Source organism: Mustela erminea, chromosome 7 (genome assembly GCF_009829155.1).
Source record: "Mustela erminea isolate mMusErm1 chromosome 7, mMusErm1.Pri, whole genome shotgun sequence".
In the NCBI taxonomy this organism is placed as follows: domain Eukaryota; kingdom Metazoa; phylum Chordata; class Mammalia; order Carnivora; family Mustelidae; genus Mustela; species Mustela erminea.
The window spans coordinates 84,569,185-84,593,607 of NC_045620.1; the positions used below are offsets into that span (position 1 = coordinate 84,569,185).

General features: G+C 41.1%; 1 pseudogene; it reads left to right on the forward strand.

Annotated features, from left to right (window-relative positions):
• The first annotated feature begins 23,148 nt into the window (after positions 1-23,148).
• On the forward strand, positions 23,149-23,279 carry LOC116596706 (annotated as a pseudogene).
• Positions 23,280-24,423: the final 1,144 nt, after the last annotated feature.

Here is a 24,423-nt window from a genome sequence, read left to right on the forward strand (position 1 = left end):
CTTGCAGGATGTTTTAATTGGGGTAGTATAATTGTAGGGTGCTACAAGAGCCCTGGCAAGGGATACTTTATAAATCAGATTATTATGCTTAGTTGTGTTAATGGGCATTTATATGCCCTAAATCCTTCGTACAGCAATGGGATAATAGCCCTTAAGGCCATAGTTACTATTTTGGGTTGGGCCCACTTGTAAAACTGGATCTTTTTATTGTGAAGCTGTTTTTAGTTAGAGGAGTATATAAAACCCTTTGAACGACAGAATTTCAATTTTGTGGTTGCCATCTTATATAGTTGAAATGGTAAAAGAACTATATATATATAAATATATATATATTTATATATATATATAAAGCTTAGACCCAAACAGTTTAAGTTGTGACCCTAAAGCGGCACTCCTAAATAATGGCACACTAGAAAATCCTAGTAGAATTTGTCCAAGTGTGTATCCTTCTCCCTGATCGATAATAATTTTTAGCATTTGGGAGGCAGATTCTCTTTCTAATACTAATTTCTCAGAGGTTGCAGTTCCCCGAGGAAGATTTGGATACTGTGGCGAAAGTGTGGAAGACATAGGCTGTGTGGGTTCTGTTGGCAATGTGAACATGCTGGTGTGCCTTGACAAGAGTTATGCAAACACATTTCCATTGCTAGACCTGAGGCAGGCAGGCAGAGCACCTGCCTGGCCCAACATGAAGTCCCCTGGCTAACAGGTTTGGTGGTTCCCAGTAGACACATTGAACAGACTGTAGGCAGCTGACCATGCTAGTTGTGGTACCTAGATGTGGCTGGAATGGGAGACGACTGAAAACTTCATGACATGGGGGGATGGGTCCTTTCCCATCAGACAGAGAGGATTCAGTGCCATAGTGAGATCTCCAACTGTCTGTAAACACCCGTGGCCGCCACAACCACTGATTCATTTTTTTCTAATCCTTTTTTCCTTTATTTACATGGAGAGAGCTGTTCCTACCTGAGTCCCATACACATGACTCAGTTCTGAGGGAGGTGACTGGGAATATTTAGAGAAAACTACTCTGGGGATGGAAACTTTGTCCTAGATACCTGAGGACTGAATAATCAGATGATAGGACAAATTTCTCATGGCCTTTCTTTCTTTTTATTTTTTTCCCCAATTTTTAAAATTAATTGATTACTTAATTAATTTTCTTTAGAGAGTGAGCAGGGGGAGGGGCAGAGGGAGAGGGAGAGACAATCCTAAGTGGACTCTGCACTGAGTGTGGACCCTGACGCTGGGGCTTGATCCTGAGATCCTGAGATCCTGAGATCCCGCCTTGAGCCGAAATCAAGAGTCAGATGCTCAACCAACTGAGCCACCCTGGAGCCCCTCTCGTGGTCTGTGTACTCATGCAAGTACCTCTGGTGACTGTGATCTCTCTTCTTTTCTCTGTTTTCCTTTGCCGCCTTGTCATTCACCTAGTACTAAATTAGTTAGTCTGAAGGACCAGCCATTGATGATGGTGATTTCCATGTCCCCAGTGATGCTGCCTCAATCTCCCCCTTCATTTTATAAACCCCATGAGACCTGTTCCCACATCTGCTCCCAGTAATTCTATATGTGATCCAAGCTCTTCGTCTGTCCTTTACTTTCTTGCAGAACAGCATCAGGCTTTCTTCTCTTTGGAGCTTTCCCTCACCATTCCGGGTGTTGGCAGGCATTAATTGTATCGGTCGTTTAGAGTTTGTATTTCCCCTCAGTATTGTTAAAGCAAAGAGGAAGTATATATAGTGGTTAAGAGTTTAGCCTCAGGAGTTGGGCATACCTGATCTGTGTCCTGGTTCTGTCCCCTGTTGAATGTGTAACACTGGATATGATCATTTACCTCCCTAAGCCTCCGTTTGTCATGGAAGACTAGAACCTACTCCAGTAGGTAGTCATGAAGGTTAAACAAGATTCAAAGCCATTAAAAACTCTTATCATAATGGCAGTGACTAACAAGACCCAGGAGGTGTTAGCTGCTATCATTATTGCTATTATTATTACTTTGCCAGATGCATCATGTCCCAGATATCATCACGAGACCCTTGAGAGTTCCCTTGTATCCAACAGAGTGCTTAGACCTGCACCTACAGGTAATGATGTTCAGGAGAGGTTGGGGATGGTATAAGCCTCCTCTCTTACCAGTTTGACCCTTGGATTCCTAGAACAGGATGTTTGACAGCATGGAGACCCTCCTGAGGTTCTTGGCAAGTAAAAGATAGCATGTTCTTTAGGAAGCAAATAAGGGGACTGTCCACTGATCTGCAGTTTCCTGTGTTTGGGGCAGGGATTGGGAGGAGGTGAGTGTGGCAGGAGAGATGAGGGCTTGCAGAGGTGGGAAGAACATCTGGAAGTCTGTTTTCCCTTTGTCTATCCTAGGGTCTAACTTAGGGTCTTTGGAGGCCACATGGTTTAGGGGAAAGAGGGTGATATTGGACTCAGAAGGCCAGGCCTTGGAGGTCCTACTTCTGTCAATTGCCCATTATGTAAGACTAGGAAATTCACAGTCTACGGAGACACCAGTCTCCACAGCTGTGAAGCTGGGCTATGGGGGAGTCGGTGAGGTAGTTCCTCTATAAGTGCTGTGTGAAAAAGGACACACACATTAGCTGTCATCATTAGACACATCCTGTATTAATAGCCTTGACTTCACTAGTGTAATGTTCATTGTTTTTCTTTGCCTCTCATCCTGTTCTTCCCATCTCTTTACTTGCCCTCTCTCCTCCCTCTTCTTTTCCTGGTGCAGATCTTTAGTCTGCAGGGAAACAGCAGAGTGAAGTACAGCTTCAGATTTCTGGCCAGGACCTCTGCACTGCTCTCACTCCCTCTGCTCTCCCCCATACCTTCAGACTGGCTCAGTGCTGAAGCTGGGGTGTTCCAGATTCCTGCTCAGAGCTCCTCTCCTTTCATGTGCATTCCTGGGTGTTTGCTCTGGTCTCCCCACTGACCATATATTCGCTTGAGGCAAAGATTATGATCTCTGTGGCTTCGTACGAGGCAGGCATGCAGTAGGCAGTCAGTAATTGTTTACTAAGTGCCACTGCTTGCTAGGAGATGGAGGAGAAGAATGCCCTATAGCCTGTGGATTGGTAGCCCCAGAAGGCATGCTCACATGTGGCCCAAAGGGACACAGGCTCAGGCTCCTGACTTCTCTTTTGCATCAAAGATACCTGAGTGGTAGTCCCAGGAGGGGGAGCTGGGTCAAGTCTGGAGAACACTTGGCAGCCAAAAGGTTGTTTTTATTTTTGGAAATATCAATAGCAGAAACCATCTTATTACTATTAAATAATTAACGAATATGTAATTTAGTAAAGACTAACAAGGAGAAAAGATTTAATTAAAAAATACAGATTTTTTTTCAACAGAAACAGCTATAGATATAGAGTTACAAAAATAAGAGAAGTAAACTATGAATAACTTTACCCTACTAAATTCGTAAACCCTATATGAAACAAGAACATTTAGAAAACACTATTAAATGTCTATGTTGGTGAAAGAATACATAGAAAACTAATAAACAAAGAAGCACCAAAAATTGAAATATCTCTCAAAGAGCTCCTCTCTAAAAAGGCATCTGGCCCAGACAGTTTCATAGTTCAATTCTAGCAACCTCAAAATAGAAAAGAGAAAAACAGTCAAGCTGCTTCCCTTATTTTTGAGCTGAATATAATCTTTATCCCAAAAGTAGATAAGGACATAGAGAAACAAGAAAATTCCTGACCTCTTTTTCTTATGATCACAGATATAAAAATTTTAAATAAAATATTATAGTAGCTTATTAAATGTTTGTGGTTAAAAATATGACTATATTATCATTTGGGAGATTTATTTAGAAATAAAAGGATAATTCAACATTGTAATACAATTTATAGACTAAAGGATGGAAAAAATCACATAATTATCTCAGTAGATTCAGAAAAGCTTTTTTTTTTTTTTTTTAAACATTTTATTTATTTGACAGAGACACAGCGAGAGAGGGTACACAAGCAGGGGGAGTGGGAGGAGGAGAAGCAGGCTTCCCAAAGAGCCAGGAGCCTGACATGGGGCTCGATCCCAGGACCCTGGGATCAGGACTTGAGCCGAAGGCGGATGCCCAACAACTAAGCTACCCGGGTGCCCCCCGAAAAGCTTTTAATAGAGCTCAATACCTATTTGAAATGAAAACTTAAAACACAAATTATACTTAGTGGAGAAATAAATAGTCTATTTAAGATCAGAAATAAGAAAAGGGATCCCAGGGTCCTGGTATGGAGCCCCGCTTCAGGCTCCCTGCAGAGCCTTCCTCCTCTCTCTCTGCCTGCCTCTCTGCCTAATTATGATCTCTCTCTCTGTCAAATAAATAAATAAAATCTAAAAAAAAAAAAAAAAAAGAAATAAGAAAAGGATCTCCATTATCACTCAGTAGCATTAGCACATAACGGGACTTCCTACCCAAGGCAACAAACAAAGAAAAAAAAAAAAACAAAAGGTGTGAATTATAGGGGAAGAAATGAAACTGCAATTATTTGCAGATAATGTGATTGTGTAGAAAGCAAAAGCAACAGATTTAACTATTAGAATTAAGCAAGGTGTTGCCAGATTTAAGATTAGCTTATGAGTATCAACAGAATTTCTCAACAGAAACAAAAATAGATTAGAAAACAAATTTTAAAAAGACTAATATTCATGGCAGCAACCAAAACGATAAAACATTTGGGGATTAACAAAAAGCCAAATAAGACATTCCTCTATCGAAGAAATATTAAAAAATTTAAAAGCTATAAAAGGAAGCCTGAATAAATAGTCACAGTGATTTCTATGTATTTAAGTGGGATGACAATATAAAATTGTGTTTATTATTCCCAAATTAATTTATACAGTCAAGGCACACCCAACAAAATTCCGTAAGATTATTTTTAAGTGTTTGATAGTTGTACTTAAACAGTTATATGGAAAAAGAAAGGTTCATGAATAACTCACAAGTTTGAAAAAGGAGAATGAAGGGAGGGAACTCACCTTATCAGACAGGGACACGTTACTAACCTTATTGTGGCAAAAAAACCTCAGACAAATTGAACAGTGTAGCAGAGTGCAGAACTCAGCAGCAGACCGTATGTATGAAAGAATTTAAGAAATGATAAAAATGACCTTCTCATAAAATCGGATCCTATGGCAGATTCTATTCCCAAAGACGATTGAAACATTTGTTGCCTTCCCACATGTGCTTTTTTACAATGTGACTTTGACACTTCCCCACTGAGAGTCCTGGTGTATGATGTTCCTTCCCCTTCATTCTGGCCAGGTTTAGGAGGTAATGTTATGTTAATGTTAATGTAATGGAGGTAATGTTAAGGGATTTATTTATTTATTTTTTAAGTGGTTTCTGAAGCTAGGTTATATAAAGTAGTACAATCATGGCCTTTTTTTTTCCCCCTTTTCTTTTCTTGGAACTCAGCCATCAGAATGTGAGGAAGCTCAGACAGAACAACAAGCAAGGTGCAAGCGGAAAGCCTTAGCCCTCAGCCTTAGCCCAACTTCCAACTGACAGCCATCACTGACTCACCAGCCCTAAGGGAGCCTTGCTGAGCATACTGCCCGCAGCCTCAGGCAGGCCATCTCAGCTGACACTCCATGGAGCAAAGATGAACCATCCTTGCTGATCCCTACCTAAAGTGCAGGTATGTGAGCAAAACAGAGGTTTGTTTTTGTTTAAAGCCACTACATTTTGGAGTGCCACTCACTGGTTTTTTAAACAGCCCTCTGGCTCATACTATAGGCAGATTATGGACTCTGCATGTTAAAGGTGATACAATGCAGTTTGGAGAACATTATGTAGGAGAATGTCTCGGTAACATAGGAGGAGGGAAGAATTTATTAAGTGAAACCCCAGTGGCACAAATCATAATTGAAAAATTGGTCAATTTGATTCAATAGAAATTAAGTAATTCTGCCCTGTTAGGAATTAGTTAGTCAGCAGTTATCCAGTGAGAATAAAGTTAACAAACAGATGATAGTTGGAGAGAAGGTTTGTAAACTATCAAACTCTGAAGGACCAATATTGGGAATTTACAAGGAGCTATTATAAATCAACAAGAAAAAAAGATAGGAATCTCTATGAAAAAGTGGGCAAAAGGATAGGCATGGGCAGTTTACAAGGAAATCTGTATGACTAAAAAACATATGAAGACAATGTTCAAAGTCACTAGTGATTAGAGAAAAAAAAAAAAAAAAAGAAATAACAAAATACTATGTTGTTTCCACCGTACTGGCCGAACTTGAAAAGCTGAGTGCATTAGTGTCCTAGGACTGCTGTAGCAAAATACCAAAAACTAGGTAGCTTAACTGACAGGAGTTAATTGTCTTACAGTCCTGGAAGCTGGAAGGTCAAAATCAAGGTATTGGTAGGGTTGGTTCCTTTTGAGAGTGTGGAAGTATCTTTTGGATCCCCTTTTCCTGGCTTCTGGTAGTTTGCTGGCCATCATTGGTTTGTAGATGCCTTTCTCCAATACTTGCCTTCTTCTTGGCACATGGTGTTCTCCCCTTTGTCTTCACACTGTCTTCCCTCTGTGAGTGTCTGCCCCTTTGTCTGGATTTTCTCTTTATGTAAGGGCACCAGTTGTATTGGATTAAGGCCCATCATAATGATCACATCTTAACTAATTGCAGCTGCAAAGATCTTGTTTCCACACATGGTCGCATTCTGAGCTGCTAGAGGTTAGGACTTCCATTGTATCATTTTGGGGGGACACATTTCTATCCATAACACTGAATCTTGCTCAGGGTTGGTAGGGAGTTGAGCTGCAGAAACCTCTGGCCTGGCTGGTGTGAGAGGGGACTGGTACAGCTTCATTGCTGGGCAGTCCCCCTGCAGTACTTACACTCACCCAGAGGACTTACTTGCCTGCTCCTGGGCATATAAGGAGATTTGTAAGGAGCATGTATGTGGATGTCATGGCAGCACTGTTTGTGGGAGGGGGAGTCAGAAGTTGTCCATCCTGGAGGGCCAGAGATGTAACATAGTGGGTACAGATTTTGCAACAGTATGCATCCTTCAGGAGGAATGGACAGATGCATGCTTGACCATATGGATAGATCTTAAAAATATGCTGGGTGAAAAAGAAAGGGATGGGATGATACCTAAACCATGAGAACATACCATTTCTATATATTAAAATATATGCACACCAGACAACAAAGAACACATACATATAAACACAGTAACATGGTTATCTATTGCAGGGAGGGAAATTGGGCTGGGGAATGCAGATGAAAGGGAATTACAAAAATGTGAGGGGAGAGGGGTTGTGTAAGGACCCAAAGCAATGCTGTTTTGGAAACTGAGGTATCTGATCAAACCAACTTTAGTCCAGAGTCACACAAATACCTCCCCATGAGATACTCCACTTGCACTAACTTAATGACTACCTTGGAAGATGTTTCCTCATGTTACTGCTCTTATTCTCTTTGCAAACACTGTCCTCCTGTGCAGAGTAGTCTTAGAATCTTAGGGTTGCAAGAGACCTTCCCTTCAGCAGTACCTCCTTGCCTCATGCGGCTTGCTGAGGGGGAGACAAGAGAAGCAAGTTGCACTTCCTGCCCTTAGGCCAGTTCATCTAGATGCTCAAAAAGCAATTGGATAACCACACAAGATGCCATGTGATGAAGTGTTAAACTGCATGGGGCCAGCCTGTGACTAGCAAAGGCAGAGGTGCTGGGGCAGGACAGGATGTCTGTTTGGGATAAAAATAGATACATGGAATTTTATTGCCTTCAAAAGAATTTGCATAGAGTTGCTACAGTAGGACTTCCTTGGCCCCTGGCCCTGCTGCCTGTTGCCAGGAGCTGTGGATTTCCAACTGTGTGGTCAGGAGGCTCTGAGGTTGCCCTGAGCCAGCCCCCTGTAGTAAAGGAGGCCAGCAAGGGGGAGGTCCTCAGGACTTACCACCCAGCTTTAACCAGGATCCTTTGGCACACAGGACTCTAGATTAGATTTTGCCTGAAGACAAACTTCTGTTTTAAAGAGTTTGAAAACCAGAGGCCTACAGGATGGCCTCTCATAGACCTCATGGACCTTCTCTGATCCCAGAAACTGCAATTTTCTGAATACCTCCTTGCTCTCTTATGCCTCTGTCTGCCAAGTGAATTCCTTGCATCTTCAGGGTATAGCTCAAGCGTCGTTTTCTTTTACCTTGCCCTAACAAGACCAGATCCCTTCCTCCTTTATTAAAGAATTCAGCACATGCTATGCTATGCCATTGACCTATGAACATCCCAAAGGTCAAGGGTGCTCTTCTCCATCTTTGGGGCTTCAGCATCCAGAAAGGCACCTTGCACATAGTGATAAGCGAACATTTACTGAGGGAATGTGTGATTGTTATACGTGGGTCTCTGTTCAGAGTTCACGTGTTTGTTTTCATACAAAAATATGGTATTTAAAACAGGGCTCTCTGTCTCTCGGTCTAGCCCAGGGATCAGCAAACTATGTACATAGGCCAACATCCAGCCTGTGGTCTCTTTTAGTCCATAAACTACAAATGATTTTTACATTTGGAAGACTTAAGACTCCTAAGAAGATTATGTGGCAGAGACTGTAGGTAGCTTGCAAAGCCCAAAGTATTTACTATCTGACAATTTAGAGAAAAAATTTGCCAACCTTTAACAGAAGACATGTAAGAGTCATGGGATTCTATATGTTGTGGGGAGCCGATTAGTCCTGGTTAACACTGAGTATTGACACTTAGCGAACATAATAGCTCTTACTATGTGTCAGGCACCTTTCTAAGTACAGTACATATGTTAACTCATGGAATTCTCCTCCAAACCCTGTGAGGTAGGTACTATTATTAGCCCCATTTTATAGATGAGTAAACTGAGGCACAGCAAGTGTGACTTGGTCAAGATACCACAGTGACTTTTCTTCAGATGGATCTATGAACTAGTAGAATGTATGATGGTTAAGAACAGTGGGTTCTTGTGCCATCTTGCCTGGTTTGAGTCCTGCCTCCATGACTTAAATGAGTCTCTATGTGCAAGGTGTTCAGCTTACTGCCTGCTATAGTGTGGGAACTAGTCAATGTTCTGTATTATTATTATTATTATCGTGATGCCACAAGAACCACATTGACAAATACCTTCATGTTACTGTAATGAAATAGAGAATATTAATCCACTGGAATTAGAGGCAAGCAGGATGACCAAGAGAAGAGCTATGCTTCCCAGGGCACTGTGACTGTTGAGGCAGTCATAGGTAATGAATGTGGTGAATTGAATGGGGAGGGCTCTATATTAAGGTAAGTGGGATATGTGCCTGTGTGTGCTCACACACGTCTGTGCCTGTGTATGAGGGGGAGAAAGGAAGATGGTGGAAGAGAAGAACATGTGTATGTTTTCATCTTTTAGCGTAACTAGGTCTTTAGAGGCAGAATGAGATATCTGAACAGGGTTGATTGGGAAGATCTGGGTAAAGCACCTGCACCAAACTTTCTAAGAAAACCCAATGATGATGTTGTTTTCCAAAGCTTCTGGAATCATCTTTGTGTTTTCTTTGAATGTATCTTTATGTTGAGAGTGGGTCCCATGGGGCCCAGTCTTTATGTGAGTTATGTCGTATGATCCTGTATGGGTATAAAGGGCTTCTTAGCCCAGGACATTGGCAGTGAGGTCTGAAAACCATCTTAGAAACAGACTGATTGAGAGCAGACAATAAGAATTACCTTCAGAGGGGCACCTGGGGGGCTCAGTCAGTTAAGCGTCTGCCTTTGGCTCAGGTTGTGATCCCAGGGTCCTGGGATCAAGCCCTATTGTTGGGGCTCCTTGCTCAGTGGGGAGCCTGCTTCTCCCTCTCCTCTCTGCTTGTGCATGCTCTCTTTCTCTCTCAAATAAATGAAATCTTAAAGGAATTACCTCTAGAACTACTGCTCGGTGTCAAAAGTGCTACGAACATTTTTAAATCTCCAAGAGGAGGTATAGGCATGAAATGGTGGAATCAGCTTGCACCACCTTGCGAGAGCCCATTGTGCAGCTACTCCCTTCTCAGCCCTTTAGCATCATCACATGGGTGGCTGGAAACTGGCCACCGTGGAGGCATTTATATCACAGAAATTAGCGAATGCTACAAGTCAGAGGTTTTTTCCTTCACTGCAAGCTGGTTGTTAAATATCTACCAGCACACCACGGTAGGCATCAGGCTTATCCTTCTTCTCAGTTCCAAAATGTATTTTATTACCTAAGCATATAAGAATCATGGGTAAAAAGGGCAGAAACCTAAGGGGAGGAGACATTTCAATGGTGACATTTTATTTTTAAGAGGTCGGCTGAAAAGAAGGGCTTGGTTTTGAGCATTTTTTTGAGTGTTTCAATGCAAATTTATCTAATTTTGACATCAGACAGTCTAGTAAAACACAGTAGATGTAAAATGATTGGGTTTTATGTTTAGATGGTGTGTGTGTGTGTATAAGTGAGAGAATGTGTGACATGAAAGATTTAGGCAAGAAGGAGCTGGTGTGCAGTGGGATAATTATATAAAAATGGAATATATTTTGGTCCGTTATTTCTGTGTGTTTCATTCAGGTTTGTTTGTTTATTTTAGTGGGTAGGAGGAGGGGTCTTTGTTGTTGTGCACTGACTGATTGTCTTTCCACTAGGATATTACAGGGAGAGAAGTGTATTTTTTAAAGAATATTTAATGAAAATCATACACTGGGAGTATGAAAGATTACGGAGTTGTTTTCCATGCAAGGTTGAGTATATCTCAAGACTTCAGTTTTTCAACAGTAGGTAATTTTCAATAATGAGATTATCCTATAAAACTGAAATAACTTTGGAAAGGAGTCAGGCTTTCACAGTTGTAGAAATTTACCATGATCAATGGCTAGTTCTAATTAACACAAGAATGTGATTCAGATGACATCGAAAAGGGTATGTAAGTGCCTTTGTTGTGTGACTTACTATTTGTGGAAGGACCAACTCTTGTGGAAAACGTGGACTTTGCAGTCATTGGAATATAATTATGTGTGTTTTGTTTGTTTTTACAGAACAGATGCAAGACAAAGAACATAGTATGAGATATTGGAATGTAATTTCAAAACATATGTTTCCAAAATTATGGAAACGTTCTGGATGATAAATAAATCCTTTCAGCCTCAGAGGGTACAGGCTTGTAAGGCTGAGGGAGAGACGGGTGTTGGATGGGGAGGAACGTGGTTTAAGTAACAGGCTGAATAGTAAGCACATCAAAGCCATTAAAGCATAAACCCCCAGATTTAAAAATGTGAGAGGCAAAAGATTATGTACCGTGGTCTGGCGGCTTTATAGAGCCCATTTCAAATGAGGGATAGAACAAAAGAATGTGTGATTGAAGCTCTTGAAGAGATTTATTTGAGGAGAGAGGCAAACATTTTGCTCTGATACCAATTAACCAGGAAGAAACACCACGTCATAAATGCCAATATTAAAAATGTAAATCCCACACCCGAGGGTGTATTGAAGACAGGTCACAATGCTTTGAAGATGGAATGCATAAAGAGATAACAGGAGGAGTGCTTTCCCACCACCCAGTCTACCTGCTTAGTTCTGTGTCCAGCTTGCTGGTGAGATTTTCAATGGGAACGTAGGCTCTTCTGGGGTTGCTGGGCCACTTGACCTATTATCACGTGAGATTTCGATCCCACCCAAAAGAATTTACTGTGAAACTCCAGAAGACCCTCTTTATCACCCTGTTTCATCTGTAAGAGCCTGGAGATGCTCTGGAGTTTTCCGTATTATTTTGGATAGCATAGTTCACATAATGGATATGTAAAGGTATTTACAAAAGACAGAGTGAAAACCATCAGGTACTATGTATGGCGCTTTTATACCTTCTAAAGTATATTCACGTCCATTAACTTGGTTGTTCCTCACCATAATTCTGTGCAAGAGGAAAGGCATATGTAGTCTTAGTCTTTAGAGGCTGGGATGAATGTAGGATGATTCAGACCATCCCTTTCGTGGTAGAAAAGAGGGCAGGGAGGTTGAGAGATGCTTAAGTGCATTAGCCTACTAGGGAAACTGAGCAAGGAGAGATCTGGGTTTCTCAGCCACCAATAGCGTTGTGTGTTGAATCTTCCATTTTTCTCATTGATAATTGCGCACCCAGTCTTCTGGGAAAGGCCGTACAGTAAAAAGTCAAATAAAAAGTGTTGTCTGGAATAGAGATGTCTGTTGCTACAAAAATATTCAACTCATCGTTGCTGAACTAAGATAATAAATCTCTTTACCTTTTGTATTTTGGTGCATTGAAACATTATCTTTTATGATCATAGGTGTTGCTTCATTATTTAAAGCATACTTGTTATTGCAGGAAAGACAAGCTCGCATTTGATTTATAATGGAACGATTGTGCTTTGAGTTAAATGAAAGTTCAAAGGAAAATGAATTCTAAATAAGAATAATTGAAGAGACTCAAGGTTCATTTGAGTTTATATTCATCAAGGCAATTGTCTCCAGAAATCCTCTTATTTAAAGCAACAGGACAGATCGTAACTTACAAACTTCGCCTTTATGACATCACTTTATTCTATATATCATAATCAGAAATGTTAAGCCTCAGCAGTAATTTATACAAAACGTATTGTTACAGAGTTATAAATGTCATTAAGTGGTAGACTTATGCCTCAGTGTCATGCAGGTTGAACCCTGGATTTAAAAAAATTACCCACAATGCAAGTGTTCTATAAAAATATTCTTAGTCCTTTCTCCTCCAGAGCAGTTTCATATTAAAAGTTCAGTTTCATTTTACACCTGTACTCTGCTCTGGAAAGTGCAACCTTTATTTCTCCTTCATGTTTTTAAAGTCACCTTCTTAATTCTGGTAGAACATAACTCAAACAACTGAAAATGTTAGGAATGGATTTACAGTCCCTCTGGCTACTCTCTATCTGGGATGGAAAGGAAAGTGAAGCTGGAGATAACTTTTCCTGCCATCAAGGGACATCTAGAGAGAAGAGGCGATGAATTGTAATGTGCCAACTAGTTTTGATTATTCAGGCACTTGTGATAGAATATGTGGATCATTCAGATCTCTGGTTTCCTGTTTTGGCTAATTTCACTGCTCAGTGGCACCTCTGGTGGACAGGAACAAACATCCTCCTAGGTGGGTCCCCAAAGGATAAGTGGCAGAGGAATGGCCCCTTCTTGAGCACCTAGTCTGTGTGAGACGCGGAACAATTTTCACAAAAACGTTGGTTCATTCAATCTTCACAATAAACCTATAAGGAAGTACTATCATCCCATTTGATAGATGATAAAGGCTGAGTGTAATTCATTCATTTCTAAAATCTCTGTTGAGTATGTTCTACATTCTAGTTCCTGGAAAAGGATGGTGAATGAAGGAGACTTGGTCATTGTCTTCTGAATACAGTAGGGGAAAAAGAAATTAGATAAATCATCCTACATATAAATGATAAAATTACAAGTGGTGATATGTGTTATAAATAAAAATTATAAGGGATTGTGAGGTTCACAAATAGGGATCTGATCTAATTCGTGGTCACAGAGGGGTCTTTAGTTGATGACTAAAAAATGGAGTAGGTTGTCAAAGGTTGTGCAGCTAGCCAGCTGTAGAGCTGGGATTCTAACTCAGTTTTGCATGAGGCCAGATTCTATTCATATCCCACTACCACACGCAGCTGGAACTATGCGCTGAAATCAGCCCCTTGACTCCAGCCACCAGCCACACTTGCCCAGCTTCTGCCTCCATGGACTCCAAGTCTGTGGGAGTTGGTGATGGTGGGCTGGAGACTGGGGGCCCCTATGGCTTCTCAGCAAGTTACACCAGCAACACAAAACAGCCCTCACTCTGCATTCTTTCTGTTTTCTTCATTGTTCTGTCTGGATTCGACATGGGCACTCAGGTAGGGGCCACCATCTGCCGTTATTCCCGATGGGGAAGAGGCCAATTTTGGACATCTGGGAGGGGCTTGATTAATGACCTGCCTAAGCCAGAGTTCAGAAACAGTGCCTGGGGCCTCCCAAACTTCCCAGATCCTGTCTCATAGTCTGACTCCCCTTGCTCAACTCTGCCTCCCCTGATTTAAAGCCATCTTGGGGATTGGCTACCTGCCTGAAAAACTCCCTGACCTGCTGAAGAACTGCATCGGGGAGTCCTGTTAGCAGCTGTGGGAGGATAATTGGAGCCTGACCAGAACATTCCTTGATCATGTTTCCACCCACTTCATGTCTGCAGGGTGAGCTGCCCAGTTGGACACGGTAGCTGCCCCAGAGCCACACCTTCCAGCCGGGCACAGGGGTTGGAGCAGCTGAGGATGGAGGCAAGAAGTCTGGGAAATGGATCATTTTCCTGGGTCCTCTAGTGATTTTTCCTCCCACCAGATTATAGCAGGGGCAGTGATTTGTCAAAGAAATTGAGGTGTTGAGGGGTGCCCGGGTGGCTCAGTCAGTTAAGCATCGGACACTTGGTTTCCGCTCAGGTCGAGTCTGCCTTAGAGTCTGTACCTCTGCCCCTCCCCCCAGGTGCACTGGCGCTCTCTCTTTTAAATAAGTAAATCAATCTTTTAAAAAAATGAAAACAAAACCAAACCACAAACAGATTGAGGCATTGAGTGACTCTTCAAAGGCACGCCTCCAAAAAACAAAAAAGCAAAGCCAAAAAACCCTAGATAAAAACTCTTTCTTTGGGGCACCTGGATGGCTCAGTGGGTTAAACCTCTGCCTTCAGCTCAGGTCATGATCTCAGGGTCCTGGGATCGAGCCCTGCATCGGGCTCTCTGCTCAGTGGGGAGCCTGCTTCCTCCTCTCTCTCTCTGCCTGCCTCTCCACCTACTTGAGATTGAAATAAATAATATCTTTAAAACAAAACAAAACAACAACAACAACAAAACCTCTTTCCTTAAGCTTAAATTTCCATCCAGGGTTTTTTCTTTTGGGTTAAGCAGCATTTGCCTTCTCACTTCAGTGCTTTTGTTAAAATGCAGTCTGGTCTGAAGGGGAGATTTTAGTTCCAGCCGCCTTAATATGAATACGTTTATCATTTTCCTTTTCAGTACCTGGTGAAAGGGTGGCTGGAGGCTGATGGGTATCTTGGGGAACAGGTTGCTAAAGTAGGGGGACAGAAAGGGCAGCCACTTTCTCTGCTCCCAGCTCTCCAGGCTCCCTTTTGCAAAAAGCAACAATATGTTATGATCACTAGGGGGCAGAAGTAGGCCAACAATGGGCCTCTGTACTTGTTACCAGTTCTGAAAACTAAAGTTGGCAAATATGCATTATTACTGCTCTCTTTTTCTTAGGAATCTGAGTCTCTCTGAGATGATATGAATGTGTGGATTAGGCCACTGTAGTGCAATGGAGCAACTGGAAGAAAAAAAAAATCCCTGTGCAGGTAAGGCAGATACCCAATGGATTCTATGGATAGACCTTGATACCATTGCCCTACTGTTTTTGTTATGAAAACATACTGACAATTTCTCAGAGCTAAAGTTCACATGAGAACATTTGCAACTAAACCGCTTTGTCAAATGCATATTGGTCCCCTCAATTTCACAAAAGGATGAAAACTTACATACAGATATATTTTTCTGATTATAAAGAACAGACTCTCTTGAGAAAGGGTGAAAAAAAAGTCTTCCTCACAGTCAAACATATATTGTACTGTTACGGATGGCTCTGTTCTTACTGAATAAATCTTGCTTAGCAACTTACCTCCAGAGTAAATAATAAATCACTACCGAAAGCTCCAGGCATTTAGCTCTGTCTGGGCAGTAAAACTTTGCGATAGTCTTGACAGCATTTTCTAAAATCATAATTGCTTAGGGAAAGTGATTCTAGATGTTCTAAAATGTTCGGAATTAAAGAGTAGCTGTTCCTTTGAGGAAAATTATCCTAATGCTGTGTGTGTGTTATCCTTTATATGAATCTAGGTTATAATCTATAGACCTTCATCACTTCTATTAAGAAGGTACAAGAGGCCGCCTGGGTGGCTCAGTGTTTAAAGCCTCTGCCTTCGGATCATGTCATGATCCCAGAGTCCTGGGATCGAGCCCCACATTGGGCTCTCTGCTCAGCAGGAAGCCTGCTTCCACCTCTCTCTCTCTCTGCCTGCCTCTCTGCCTGCTTGTGATCTCTGTCTGTCAAATAAATAAATAAAATCTTTAAAAAAAAAAAATAGAATGTACAAGAATTTGACTAGAAACACAGCCACATCATCATTCTCTGCTTTTATAGGAAACTTTGTGACAATTAGGGCAAAAATGCTTAGTTATTTGGACACAGTACATTATGTACCTGCCTATCTTATATATATATATATATATATATATCCGCAATATATGTATGTGTATATATATATATATATACACATACATATATTGCGGATATATAGATGCTGAATTGTATCTTTCTAAAATTTATATGTTGAGATCTGAACCCTAGTACCTCAGAATGTGACCGTATGTGGAGTGAGAGTGTTTAAAGAGGTCAATGAGATCATATGGGAAGGCCCTAATCCAATATGACTGGTCTCTTTTTAAGAAGAGAAAATGTGCCCACAGATACACACAGAGGGAAGGCCATGTGAAGACATAAGGAGGAGATGGCCCGCTACAAGTCAAGGAGAGATGCCGTGGAAGAAACCAGTCCTGCTGACACCTTAATCTCAGACTTCTAACCTCCAGAACTGTGAGGAAGCAAATTTGTTTGTTTGTTTATTTGTTCGTTTTTAAAGATTTTATTTATTCATTTGAGAGAGAGAGAGAGAGGAAGAGAGACAGACAGAATGAGCAGGGCGTGGGGCAGAGGGAAGAACAAAGGGAGGGGGAAGCGGATTCCCCATTCAGCAGGGAGCCAGACGCAGGGCTCCATCCCAGGACCCCAAGATCATCACCTGAGCTGAAGGCAGCCACTTAACTGACTGAGCCACCTGGGTCCCAGATTTCTGTTTTTTAAGCCACCCAGTCTGTGGCAGTTTGTGACGGCCGTCCTAACAAACTGGCATTTTATATATGCAGGCATACCTCATTGTATTGTTCTTGGCTTTATTGCACTTTGCAGGTGCGATAATTTTTACAAATTGAAGGTCTGTGGCAGCTCTGTGTCCAGCAAGTCCATTGGTGCCATTCTCTCAACTGTGTGTCTCTGTGTCGCATGTTGGTAATGCTTTCAATATCTCAAACTTTTTCATCATCATTATATTTGATTCAATGATATATGATGTTAAATATTATAATTGTTTTGGGGCAGCACCCATATAAGATAGCAATCTTAATAAGTGTGTGTGTTTCCATGGCTTCATAAACCAGCCATTCTGCTTCCGCTCTGCCCCTGCCACCTTGCCATCTCCTTGGGCCTCCCTATTCCCAAAGACACAACAGCATTGAAATTAGGACAATTAGTAATGGTCTCTTAAGTATTTGAGTGAAAGGAAGAGTTGCATGTTTCTCACTGTAAATCAAAAGCTGAAAATGATTAAGTTTCATGCGGAAGGCATGTCAAAAGCAGAAACAGGCCTCTTATGCCAGTTAGCTAAGTTGTGGGTACGAAGGAAAAGTTCTTGAAGGAAATTAAAAGTGCTGTTCCAGCGAACATACAAATGATAGGAAAGTGAAACAGCCTTATTGCTGATACGGAGAAAGTCTGGATAGAAGATTAAACCATCCACAACATTCCCTTAAGTCAAAACCTAATCCAGAGCAAGACCCTAACTCTCTTGGATTCTATGAAGGCCCTGAGAGGTGAGGAAGCTGCAGAAGAAAAGTGTGAAGCTAGCAGAGCGTGGTTCATGACGTATAAGAAACAATCTCCGTAAAGTAAAAGTGCAAGATGAAGCAGCAAACACTGATGTAGAAGCTGCAGCAAGTTCTCTAGAAGATCTAAGATCATTAGTGCAGGTGGCTACAGTAAATAACAGATTTTCAATGTAGATGAAACAGACTTTTATCAGAGGAAAACGCCATCTAGGACCTTCATAGCTGGAGAGGAGAAGTCAATGCTGGGCTTCAAAGCTTCAAAGGACAGGCTGACTGCCTTGTTAGGGGCTAGTGCAGCTGGTGACTTTAAGCTGCAGTAACGCTCATTTGCCATCCTGAAAATCCTAAAGCCCTTAAGAATTATGTTCAATATCCTCTGCCTGTGCTCTAGAAATGACAACAAAGCCTGAATGAAAGCACATCTTTGCAACATGGTTTAGTGAATAAACTTAAGCTTACTGTTAAGACCTACAGCTCAGAAGAAAAGATTCCTCTCAAAAATGACAATGAAAGGTTTAGAACATTATATAAATTAAGTTGATAAAACAGCGGCAGTGTTTGAGAGGATGCACTCTAATTTTGAAAGTTCTGTTGCAGAGAAGATGCTATCAAAGGGCATCATCTGCTACAGAGAAATCGTTTGTAAAAGGAAAAGTCCATGGATATAGCAAACTTTATTGTTGTCTTATTTTAAGAAATTGCTGCAACCATACCAGCTTTCAGCAGCCGTCACCCTGAGCAGTCAGCAGCCGTCAATATCAAGGCAAGACCCTCCACCAGCAAAAAGATTATGACTTGCTGAAAGCTCAGATGATGGTTAGCATTTTTAGCAATATAGTATTTTATTTAGAAAAAAAAATTTTTTTTGAGAAAGAGAGGGAGGGGCAGAGGAGACAAAGAGAGAGTCTCAAGCTGGCTGTGCTAAGCGCAGAGCTCAGTTTCATGATCCTGAGATCTAGACCTGAGCTGAAACCAAGAGTAGATTGTTTAACTGACTGTACCACCCAGTTGACCCAGTAATATGGTATTTTAAAATTAAAGTTATATACATTGTTTTATTTTTAGACATAGTGTTATTGTACATTTAATAGATTACAGTATAGTGTAAACATACTTTTATATGTACTGGGAAACCAAAAAATTCATTTGACTTGCTTTATTGTGATATTCACCTTATTGGGGTGGTCTGGAACCAAACCCGAAATATCTCTAAGGTATGCCTGTATATTATATACATACAATTATTTTCAAAGTCAGTTTGTTAAAATGATATCTCTACATATTTAAAAGAGAGCTCATGATTTGGATTAACAGTTTTAATATCAGTAATTTTGAAGTAGAATTGTTTAAAATGAAATCACATCTTTACAGAAACTCACGTGATTGAGCTGATGACCTTTCTGTGAGTTGCAGATGAATACTGTCTACTGTTTTTCTTGTGTCTGGATTCAATATAACTACTTGGCTATTTCAATTTCTTATTCTTAGGAAGTAGAAAGGTACATTTAGGTATTGTTCTGTCTTTCCCCCAAGTTGGCATAGGACATTAAACTGCAAGTCTTGCAGAGTAAGTAAAATCTCTTTCTTATTTTATCCAGCAAAACAACAGTGCATTGTTCCAAGGTTCATCTCTGGGATGGATTATAGACAAGAATCATCACTATTGCCTCCTCACCTCTGGCAATACTCTGAGAAGTGCCAAGAATCTTACATCAAAAACCCTGAGGGGGAAAGATAAAGAGGATCAAAACCCCAAAACCAAGAGCAAACCAAACCCGGAGGGAATAGTTGGAGTGGAGTGGTTCAAAACACTCAGAATGTAGAATTGAGCTAGTGCTTCAAATTGGGCAACATGGCTGAGAGTTTTTAACCTCATTTTGCATATTTGCCTCTGTCACCAGGTTTGCTGACAGCTCATTGGATGAGCTTTCCTATCTATCTATCCCAGGCACTTGTCTCTGCTTCCTTTCAGCACTAACATTCTCTATGGTAACTAAGGTTTTGGGGCCCGTGGGCAAGTATTGGGCCTAACTTAGCTCTTGGCAAACCTGGCAAGGTAAACTTGTCTGTCCTGGTGCAGTGTGGCCTGGTGTCTCCTTTCGCAGTCTGTGCTTGCATCTGTAAGGTCCTCTCGCTTCACCTGTAGGTGCCATAGGCTCGTTCTCTGGTGTTAATTTCTTTTCCATCTCTCCTTCCAGCAAAACTGGTTTTCTAGAGAGCATTGGATACAAGCCATTTACAATGTAGTGCAAACTTAGTAGGTTACACTACTCCATGGCAAGGGCATTTAAAATCACATTCCTTGGGTGCCTCGGTGACACAGTTGGTTAAGCATCCAACTCTTGGTTTTGACCCAGGTCATGATCTCAGGGTCTTGAGATTAAACCCCATGTTGGGTTCTATGCTCAGCTTGGCGTCTGCTTGACACTCTGTTTCCCTCTTCCTCTGCCCCTCCCCTCTGCATTCCTGCTCTCTTTCTCTAGTAAGGAAGTCTTTAAAAAATAAAATAAAATTGCATTCCTTATCAACTGTAGGACTTTCTTCTGAGAGTAGTTTCAAAAGGGTGTGACTAAAAGAGCCATATTAAGTGGGTGCTATAAATTCTTAATGAACAAAAAAATTTGTGATCAGGATTAGGATCCTGGGCCTGGTTCATTTCTTTCATCTTCATCCTCTTATTGGGGGGAGGTGCACATTTGGTTGTGTATGTGCTCACTCTGGGCAATTCAGTTTATACACTAGTTATTTGAGCCATGAAGCAGCCCATGTCCCATGGGCAGCAGGACAGGCAGGGTGTGACCTGCTTTGTTGTGTCTGTCTGATGCAGTTTGGGCAATAGAGCATGGCACAGATAAGGAGATCAATAAAGTATGTTTTTGGATGGATAAATGAATGAATGAATGAATGAGTCTTGGAGGCTCATGGGGAGACCTGACTTTGGGTTTTTCAGTTTATTTTCCTGTTGTCTATTCCAATTAGGTGTGAGTATGGTGCTGTAGCAGCATGCCCTAATGTGCTGCTATGCTGCATACTATGCCCAGTATACTATGCCATATGTTATACTATGTAGTACATGCTGCATATACACTTACATGCTACATGTTACAGCCATTATAAGATATAAACCCCAAATCAAAACATTTAAAAGTTTGGGAAAAACCCAAGTATAAATAAAAGTTCTAATGTTTCTTCCTATACCCCAATGGTATAGGTAAATACATACCTTGTGGGGGAGGGGATTGAGACCTACTTTGGAGACCATTTGCTTAGTGCAGTAGTTTTATGTCTGACGTTGATCAGAATCTATGCGATATTCACTAGATGAAGTAAAACCAGAATTCAATTAAATAAATATTCACTGAGGGTCTGTCTTCTTAGTGGATGGATAGTCTGCTAAATGCTGAGGGGTTGATGACTCTGTGCTTTGGACTTTTCCGGGCAGGATTGATTTAAACTACTTGCTCTCATTTTCCCACAAATAATACTCATACTGGCTGGTTGTTTGCCCAGATTTTTTAGCACAGAAAATATTATGACAATTGCTGTGGAAAAAGCAAAAGAGACAGGATGTCTCATGTTCCTTAGGTCTTATTTTGAGTTATGTTGTGTTGTTAGGGTTGGCCACAGTAAAACAACAACAACAAACCAAACAAAAACCAAAACACAAGACCACTAAGAAGAAGCACACAAGAGCTGAAGATATCTTGGTAGTGTCTATTTCTGAACCCAAAAGGAGGGTGTGCAGGTTTCCTTTTATTATTCTTATTTAATCTATATATATACACTACAGGCACATGTGTGAAAGATGAATTATTTTTTAAAAGCAAAAGGAAATAAAAGAAGGTATTAAAAATCAGACCTGTACCCCTGGGGATAAAAATATATGTTTATAAAAAATAAAAAATTAATTTAAATAAAAAAAAAATCACAGGGCCCTCTGAGATTGTGTGCAAACAGTTATAGAAGCTTTGAGGCCGGTCAGGCCCCTGGTACCTTCCAGAGCCCAGAACCAGCACCTGTGATGCTATCATTTAAACCTAAGAGACTTTCCCATTAGTAAGATTCTTTAAAATGGCCACTCCTTGGGGATACACCAACTGTTCTTGAAAGGTAGCCTTTTAATCGCTTCTCAGCCTTTTGGCTAAGATCAACTGAAAGGCAGACTTTTATTTATTTATTTATTTATTTATTGTAATTTTTAAAGATTTTATTTATTTATTTGACAGACAGAGATCACAAGTAGGCAGAGAGGCAGGCAGAGAGAGAAGGGGAGGCAAGCTCCCTGCTGAGCAGAGAACCCAATGTGGGGCTCCATCCAAGGACCCTGAGATCATGACCTGAGCTGAAGGCAGAGGCTTTAACCCACTAAACCACCCAGGTGCCCCAAAGGCAACCTTTTAAATTAAACATTTTCTTTTTCTTTCTTTCTTTCTTTCTTTTTTTTTTTTTAAGATTTTATTTATTTGTCAGAGAGATAGAGAGAGTACAAGAAAGTAGGGTGATAGGTAGAGGCAGAGGGAGAAGCAGGCCCCCTGCAGAGCAAGGAGCCCCATGTGGGACTCGATCCCAGGATGCTGGTATCATGACCTGAGCCGAAGGCAGCTGCTTAGCCAACTGAGCCACCAGGCATCCCCAATATTTTCCTTCTGATCAAAGATCCACTTTGAAGACTTTTAAAATGGGCTTAAAGTGGAGATTAAGGACTAAGTGGCATGGGGCATCGCCTTTGACTTCTTACCCTTACTGGGGAGCTCTCATCAGGACCCCTGGTTCTCTGCAAAGAATGGAGAGGCCACCCTAGCCTCAGACTTGATTTTTTTCTCTTTTACTTGGGAGAGAGAGATGGGTGACCCTCATGCCAGAACTTTACTGGTGAGAGACCCTCCATTCAATGTTGGATTCCAAGGAACACATTTAGATCTGCCAGGGGACACGTTTAGATCTGCCTCGGTTCTTTCACGGCCCAATAAAAGAGCATCATGCCAAAGAGGGTGAGGGTTTTGAAGGCCAAGGCTTAGCCTTAGAAGGCTTCCTTATTTTCTGCTGCAGAACAGGTTAATTCCTCTCTTTCTACCTTGCCCCCTGAATTTTCTTTTCTGATGTTTGGACTCAGGAAAGTATCTTCTATTTGTGATGAAAATAGTGCCATGTATTTATTTGCAAAGTGCTCAACTCTTCAATATCCAGACTTTGATCCCACTTGGTTCTCATGGGAGGTAACAGAACGGTTTCACCAAGTGGGATTCAGGTGCAGAGAGAAGAGACTAACCCAGGGTCATGCAGTCAACTGGGGCAGAGCTGAGGTTGGGATTCAAGGCTTCTGAATCTTAGTGTAGATCTCTTTGCAGCCTGCTTCTTGATTTTATAAGATGGATTCCTGCATATGAATACGATGTTCAGGATTTAAATACAAAGTCCCTCTTAATTCTCACTTCTCATCGCTTCTTGGCCTTTTGGCTAATATCAAGTGTAGTATCTGTTCTTATCAGTTTAATTCTCACTTCTCTGAGAGACAGGCAGTCTGTCTTCCTCATTTGACAGATTAGGGAGTCAAGCTGGACATCCCCTTCTCACGCAGGCAAATTTATGCAAAACCCAGCTTGAATATGATGCCTAGGATTCTGTTCCCTGATTTTCCCAGGAGCCATTGGCTCCTTCTTCATCCTTCTCTTGAACTTGTTTGTTTCTCCCCTATAGCATCCATCCAATGGGATGGTTATCATTTGACCTATGAGTGGTTTGAGGATATTGTATTTTTTTGGCAGGATTCAATACTGGATAATAATATTCTTTTTCCTCCCTTTGCAATTTCATCTAAAGTTTTGTTTCTTTGGGATCCTCTGGAATAAAAGAAAGCATATTATACATCAGGGCACATTTGACAGATGTAAGTGATTATACTAAGAGTGGGATTATTTCCCTACGTGTCTAATGTATTCAGGCTTCTTTCAAATGAAACGATTTTAAAACTTATCCCTGAAAATGAAACGAAGACTTTTAAGTATCCCATACTTACCTCCTTCTTTTATTTGGATTTTAAAGCCTTTTTGTTTTTAATATGAGGGCACTATTTTGTTGCCTATAATTTACTTCAAAATACTTTGACACAGATAGCCTGACTTTATATATTTATATCTAGAGCTACCTAATTATCTGTATACTTCTATGTATATGCGTACACACAAACACACCCTTATGTTGGTATACATGATATGTGTGTGTTTGTAAGTAAATTTATTTTTGCCTGTATCCTAGGGACTGTCTTTTACCCTAAGATGGAGCATACATGTCTGGGGTGGGTAGTTAATGTTTTGAAAGCTTCTAATCAGAAGACCACACAACAGAGGTAGACTTCAGCTATCCTTTTTTTCTTTTAAGGGTTTATTTATTTTACAGAGAGAGAGTAAGTGCATGAGAGTGGGGGGGGGAGGGGCAACGGGAGAGGGATAGGAAAGGAATCTCAAGAAGACTCTCCACTGAGTGTGGAACCTGATGCGGGGCTTGATCTCACAATCCTGAGATCATGCCTGAGCTGAAATCAAGAGTTGGACGCTCAACCAACTGAGCCACTCAGGCACCCTACTTCAGCTATCTTTATACCTAATCAACACTGGGGGCTTTGTCAGTTTTCACAGGAGAAGGAAGTGGTGTTCAAGATAAATGGATTAGCCAGAAATATTGCAGAAATGGGGCATAGAAATTTAGTTCATAC